This window comes from Canis lupus, chromosome 5, assembly GCF_048164855.1.
Source record: "Canis lupus baileyi chromosome 5, mCanLup2.hap1, whole genome shotgun sequence".
Classification (NCBI taxonomy): Eukaryota; Metazoa; Chordata; class Mammalia; order Carnivora; family Canidae; genus Canis; species Canis lupus.
The window spans coordinates 56347293-56354127 of NC_132842.1; the positions used below are offsets into that span (position 1 = coordinate 56347293).

At 44.0% G+C, this 6835-nt stretch overlaps 1 long non-coding RNA gene across 1 annotated transcript; it reads left to right on the top strand.

Annotated features, from left to right (window-relative positions):
• Positions 1 to 899: 899 nt before the first annotated feature.
• LOC140633765 (uncharacterized) lies at positions 900 to 2492 on the top strand. Its single transcript, XR_012031361.1, has 2 exons — positions 900 to 1004; positions 1280 to 2492. It is a non-coding gene; the product is annotated as an uncharacterized lncRNA (long non-coding RNA).
• Positions 2493 to 6835: the final 4343 nt, after the last annotated feature.

Here is a 6835-nt window from a genome sequence, read left to right on the forward strand (position 1 = left end):
AGCTCAGCTGAGTTTTCCCACCAGTGTCCAACAAAAAGCTTCCACTGTGGCCAGCCTGATCTCCGGGGACACCATGAGGACCTAGCACCTCCCACTTGGCCTCCCCTCTGCCTCCTGTTCAGGGCCCAGCCTAGGTTGTCTTCTTCCAAGAAACTCTCTGCTTCCGCCACCCAGAGTTCTCCCATCCACCTTGCATTTCATTCTACCCCCATCATTCTCTTCCCAGCCCCTTGTCCTATGCTGGGCATTGCTAAATGAGCCCTGAGCTCTGTCGGGACAGAAGCAGTTCTTCTCCTTCCTCTTTCTCTCTGTGACCCTTGGCGGAGTACCAGACACACAGTAGGTGCTCAGCTCAGCCCATGGCGACAGCCCGCTCATTGCCATGACTTGCTGGGGAAGACGAGAGGAGGTCAGCGGTGAGCACAAACATAGAGCCTCCTGTAGGGGCCCTTGAGGATGGCCGAGCCGGTCTTCAAGGGTGGTTTAAATAATGAGCTCTGTGTGACTGAATAAAAGTAGAGCTCAAGATAAAATCTGAAATAAATGAAAAGCAATTGGTAAACAGCTGCTGTCACATGCTCTGTTGTGTCTTTGATGAGTTTCAATTAAAAATAGCCCTAATACATCCAAAAAAAAAAAAAAAACCCATGGCGAATTCCCTTTATTGTCCCTTTAATGTGTTACTAAGGAGTTATTGGTATCATTTCATGGCTCCAGCACAAATGCCTCTAGGATTTATTGCTGGGTTCACATCTCTGCTCTTTTATGGATTTCTTCCAAGAGGGGCTTGAATCCGGGGCTCCCATTATATGTCCCTTGTGGTTGGTTGGCTGGAGCAAGCTGCATCAGCAAATGGCAATAAAGCTCACCAAGGCAACAACTGTTCTTCACCAGTGTAGTTTGATTTAGAGCAGAATGTTTCCAGATGGGTTCTGATGTAACCCTTTTCCTTCCATCTCCCGATGACACTGAAACTGAAAAATCAGTCGCAGCACCCAGGTTTTGTACGTCGCTGAGTTTTGTGCGGGTGGGAGGAGAAGGGGTGGTAAAAAAATATATATCCGCCTACGCATATATATGCATAGACCAGACATACTCATTTCTCTGTGGGCAGAAGCGCATTTTCTAAATGACTCAATAACAATGAGAGAAGGTCCAGGAAGGTGATAGGTGTGCTCAATAGGGCCGATTACAAATAAGTACTATTAGAAAAGACCTTATTTATCTTTGGGTTTCGATGCCACTCAAATCACAAACTCTCAGTTTGTTATGTCAACAGGCTGTCCGTGAACATGGGGTTCCTGGGGTCAGCAGCGTGGCTAGTGCCTTCCTCAGTCCCGCTTCTTTAACCAGAGGCGGTGGCCAGACCTCATGAGCCATCATCTAGCAGTTACATTACTGCGTGACAAACCGTCGGAGAGAAAGCTTAGATCTGCCAGGCTCTACCCCCAGGAAGGAGAGGCCGACCGTCGGTGGTACCAGCTCTAACAGAAAGCCAGTCTTCGGCCGCCGGTGGCCTGCGTGGGCTGGGCTGGGCAGCCAGTGCCTGCAGACTTCTCGAACCTGCCCCCGGGGGTGCTCCCTGGCTCAGCCTCTGTGGAGGAGGCACGATCAGCACCATGAAAGGAGCTTGAGTTCGGGGACACTAATTAGAGGACTGTCTCCCATGGAAGTGCAACCCCTGAGCCACCAAGCAGGGAAGACGGGCTGTCCGGCGTGCATCTGGCTTGGCAAGCAGGCCCGGACACAATACTCTCTCGTCCTGTACGTGCCAGGCCAAGGAAGGACCGCGATCAGACTTCCTGTCTTCATTGCCACACCCTCAGGTGATTTTCTCTTGGTTAAACCAACGTGCCCTGCGAGCAACACCTTATTCCCACCACGTCCAACTCATATTTGTCTAAACGACAACCTGTCAAATTGTGTCATAAATTGTCTCCACCTACCAGATGCTCAGGAGGAGTCTCGGTTCATTCGATTGCCCACGTCATAGAGTGGGGCTTCTGAAGCACCCGGGGGTCTGGGTACAATGCGGACTCTGACGCAAGGAGCCTGGGGTGGGACGCTCAGAGTCTGCATCTCCAACCCGCTCTCAGGTGGTGCGGATGCTGCAGGTCGGAGATTCGCATGCTGGGCCCAGAGCGCCTTAATGATGTTCTCTGAAATTTCCAACAGGAAACATAAACACAGTCACATAATTTTATGCAATTTGCTTCCTGAAAGATAAGAATGATGATGTTTAAAGAGAAGTCGATATTGGACATGAATGTTGAAACACAGTTAGAGTCTCCCCGGACACTACCTCCACGGATAAACATCTTTGGAGAGCTCGAAGAGGTCCTTTAAGGTCGATGAATATTGACTTCAGGAAGTGATCCAAAACAGAACACAAACTGATTCATTTAAAGCAAAGCTTGAATCCAATACTTCTCCCCAGCTGCTCTATTGATGACTGCTTGGCTTTTTCTTTGCAGTAAATGTACATAAACAAATCGAAATATGCTCTCCTTATTTTTTAAAACCTCTTCCTGAGAATAGGATTCGAATTCATTTGCTCACCTGCAACATCCACTGTACAACATTTATTTAAACGAGACATAAATAAGATTTCTGTTATATAAACTAATTCCCTTTGAAATTGATTAGCTAATACATCTTCAGCTGTGGATATAAATGTCAAAGATCAGAGCATTCTGGTTCACCGTTAATAATATTAGGGCCCTGTGCTTAATAACTACTTTCTTCTGAGGAGCTCATAATACCTCATATTTATCCTCCCACTAACCTTTCCTGAGCTTGGTAAAGAAATGTGTTCTTTTTATAGATCTGGATTTGCAAAGCTAATACCCAAGGACTATTTAATTTTTGTGTCTCTGGGTAAATAGATATTAAGCAGAACATAGTAATACCTTAGAGGTGATTCTCTTACTGAGCCTAACTCAGTTTTCCAAAAGCAGGGTTAATGGATTCACGGGTACTAGCACGATTTCCTATGCCCAAGAAGAACATTGTAATAACACAGCTAAATGTGCTCACTGCACAGATATTTATTTAGCATCTATAATAGTAATACTAATGATAATTAATAATAAGCGCTTATAATAAACTAGAGACTATTTTAAGCACTTTACATATAAATCAGTCTTCCTTACAACAACTTACAGAGTAGATACTGATGTTAATCCCCATTTCACAGATAAAGACAGTGAAACACTGAAAGGTCAAAACTTTACCCAAAGTTATAAAGCTCGTAAGTGGCTGCTATGGTCTGAATGTTTGTGCCCTCCCAGAATTCATGTGTTGAAATCCTAACCCCCAAAGATGATGGTGTTAGGAGGCGGGGCCCTTGGAAGATGCTCAGGTCATGAGGATAGACCTCATGAATGAGATTAGTGTTTTGTAGAAATGGCCCCATGTTTGCAAGAGGTGAGGGTAAGAGGGCTCTTCTAGAACTTGCCATGCTGTTCTCCTTGATCTTGGACTTCCCGGCCTCCAGAACTGTGAGGAATGAATTTCTCTTGCTTAAAACTCACACAGTCTATGTTATTTTGTTATACCAGCCCCAAACAGATTAATCCAGCTAATCTTGGTCAAGCCAGAATTAAAACTCAGATAACTTAGCCCCTGTGTCCAAGCTCTGTCATGTGTAGACACCATGATAGGTAATGATGGTCACAACAAAAGTGCTTATGGGAGTAGCGGACATGCTGCATTCACAATACCTCCACCCCACCCCACTTCCAACCGACGGTAGTCATCACATCCTATAAAGTTAGATTCCTATCTTCCAAAATATAATTACGCCCAGGTTTTTAATTTTTTTTTTATTATTTCAGAAAATCGTACTGAGGAAAATGTGAGATTTCCGTTTTAACAGTGATGGGGAGAGGACGTCTTTCTCAAGCACGACCCAAGTCCATAAAACATAAAAACAGATTTCACTGTATAAAATCGCAACACTTCCATACTGCAAGGATACTATAAGCAAAATTAGAAGATAAATGACATTTCCAAAGAGCGGAGATAATGGTGGCCACCTAAATCTGAATCTCCCTGCACACCCTCCAAACAACTGTACAGGTCAACAAAAAGAAACACACACACACACACACACACACACACACACACACATCTCATACTTTCATCTTAACTAGAAATCCCAATAACACTACAAACTTCATATTATCTGTAATTCAGAAAAAACACATCAATTTACAGCAGCACGAGACCTGGACCTGCCACCACAAGTTTTGCAGAGACCTGGGAGGGCATCTCCGGAAAATCTACGTGGAAGAGCGGAGAGGGAAGGAAGTGAAGACAGCTCTCAGAAAGATAAAGGCCATCTTGGGTGTGAAGATATTGAATGCGTTCTGGTATCTAGGAGCACTGACTGTGGTACAGAAACTGCAGAGTGATGTGAGATTCGAAAAAGCCGTTCTGGAAAGGCTGGGGAAGAAACGGATGGAAAAGTCGAGGCAATCTTTGGATACTTCCTAGAGAAGGCAAAAAGAAACATGGGAGAAAGATTCAAAGACTCGGGATCTGTCAAGACAAAGAAAACCAAAATTAAAATAAAATAAAATGTAAAATATAAAATAAAATAAACACAAACACTATTTGGGCCAAATATTTTTTTTCCTTACTGAAGTATAGTGGGGTCTCTTCCGAACATTGCAGGGTATTTGGCAGGACCCTGTACCTCGTAGATGCGATTAGCATGTCAACTCCCCCACTAGCAGCTGTGACAACCAAATATGTCTCTAGACGTTTCCAAGTGTCCAATGACCTAAAGCAATCAACTATCGCATTGCCGATTGGCTCGTTTGTTGTTTGAAGACTCGTCTTTAAATGTTGGCCTTTTTGGCGTTAACCAATAAGAGAAAAAAATAAAGACCATTAAAGGAAAGGAAAGCAGCTCTCCTTCCTCACGCCCTCATTCTTTGCCCAGGTCCCCGTCGCACGCCCGTGAAGTCATGGGCCGGGTAGCAGGCTCTCGGCCCCGCAGGTACGCCCCCCGGGTCATTGCTCTCATGTCACTGTGGCTTGACTCGCTGGGCGGTGGCTCTGCTCCTTCCACCTGCCTGACATGTGCACACAGCCCAGGACGTGGCCGAGGGACAGTTCAAGAATCAGGGCCTAGGTTACAATTTACCACAGCGGAGGAAAAAAGCCTTGTTTTATGATTTCTAAGTTAAGATTTCTTTTCTTTCAAGTTTTCATGTCAATTCCAGTTAACGTCCAGGGTTGGATCAGTGTCGGGCCCACAGGAGAGCCAGGGCGCAGGCCCCTACCCCCCGAGCTCCTCATGCCAGGGCACCTCCTTCACCCACCACCTGCTTCAGCCGTCCCTGCCCTGCGGCCGGTGACCCTCGGTCCCCATAACTGTGTTTCTTGGTTTGTCTCTCTCTCGGATCCTTTGGCTCATCTGTTTTGTTTCTTACATCCCACGTAGGAGGGAAGTCACAGGATACTCGTCTTTCTCCGACTAACTTCCTTCGCTGAGCACAATACCCTCTAGCTCCATCCACATCGTTGCAAATGGCGAGATTTCATTGTTTTATGGCTGAATAATTATTCGTTCCTTTTTACAGCTGAGGAACTCTTCAGCTGTACATATGTGCAAATACACCTTGTTTATCCACTTGTCCACTGACGGCCGCTGGGGCTGCCTCCCTGTCTTGGCTGTTGTAAATAATGCTGCTTTAAACACAGGGGTGCAGGCATCCCTCTGAATTAGCGTTCTTGTATTTTTGGAGCAAATCCCCAGTAATGCAATTGCTGGATCATAGGGTAGCTCTATTTTTAACTTTTTGAGGAACCTCCACACTTTTCCACAGCAGCTGCACCAGTGTGCACTGCCACCAGCAGGGTTCCTTTTTTTCCATATCCTCCCCGGGGCCTTTTTTTTTTTTTTTTCCGGTGTTGTTGATTTTAGCCATTCTAATAAGTGTGAGGTGATCTCTCATTGCAGTTTTGATTTGCATTTCCCTGATAAGAGATGATGAGCCTCTTTTCACATGTCTGTCAGCCATCTGGATATCTTCTTTGGAGAAATATCTATATAGTATCATGTCATCTATAAATAGTAGAACAGAATAGAAAACCCAGAAGAAAAAAAAAAAAAGTGAAACTATATGGTCAATTTATCTTTGACAAAATAGGATAGAATGTCCAATGGAAAGAGGACAGTCTTTTCAACAAAAGGTGTTGGGAAAACTGGACAGCAATACACAAAAGAAAGAAACTGGACAATTTATTAAACCATACACAAAAATAAATTCAAAATGTTTAAAGATCTAACTGTGAGACCTGAAACCATATAAATCCTAGAAGAAAACACAGCCAGTAGCCTCTTTGACATCGGCCATACCCACTTGAGACAAGGGAAACCAAAGCAAAAATAAACAACTGGAACTACATCAAAATAAAATCTTCCACACAGCGAAGGAAATAGTCAACAAAACTAGAAGGCCACCTATAGAATGGGAGAAGATATTCGCAAATCATGTGCCCGATAAAAGGTTAGTATCCAAAATACAGAAAGAACTTATAAAACTCAACACTCAAAAGGGAAAAAGCCCTCACTTTGTTGAGGTGCTTTTTTTTTTTTTTAATCATGAGCAGATGTTGTACTTTGTCAAATGCTTTTTCTGCATCTACTGAAATGATCATATGGTTCTTGTCCTTTCTCTTATTGATGTGATGTACACACTGATTGATTTGTGAATGTTAAACCAAACGTGCAACTCGGGAATAAATCCCACTTAATCCTGATGAATGATTTTTTTAATGTATTGTTGAATCCAGTTTGCTAGTATTTTAGTGAGGATTTTGC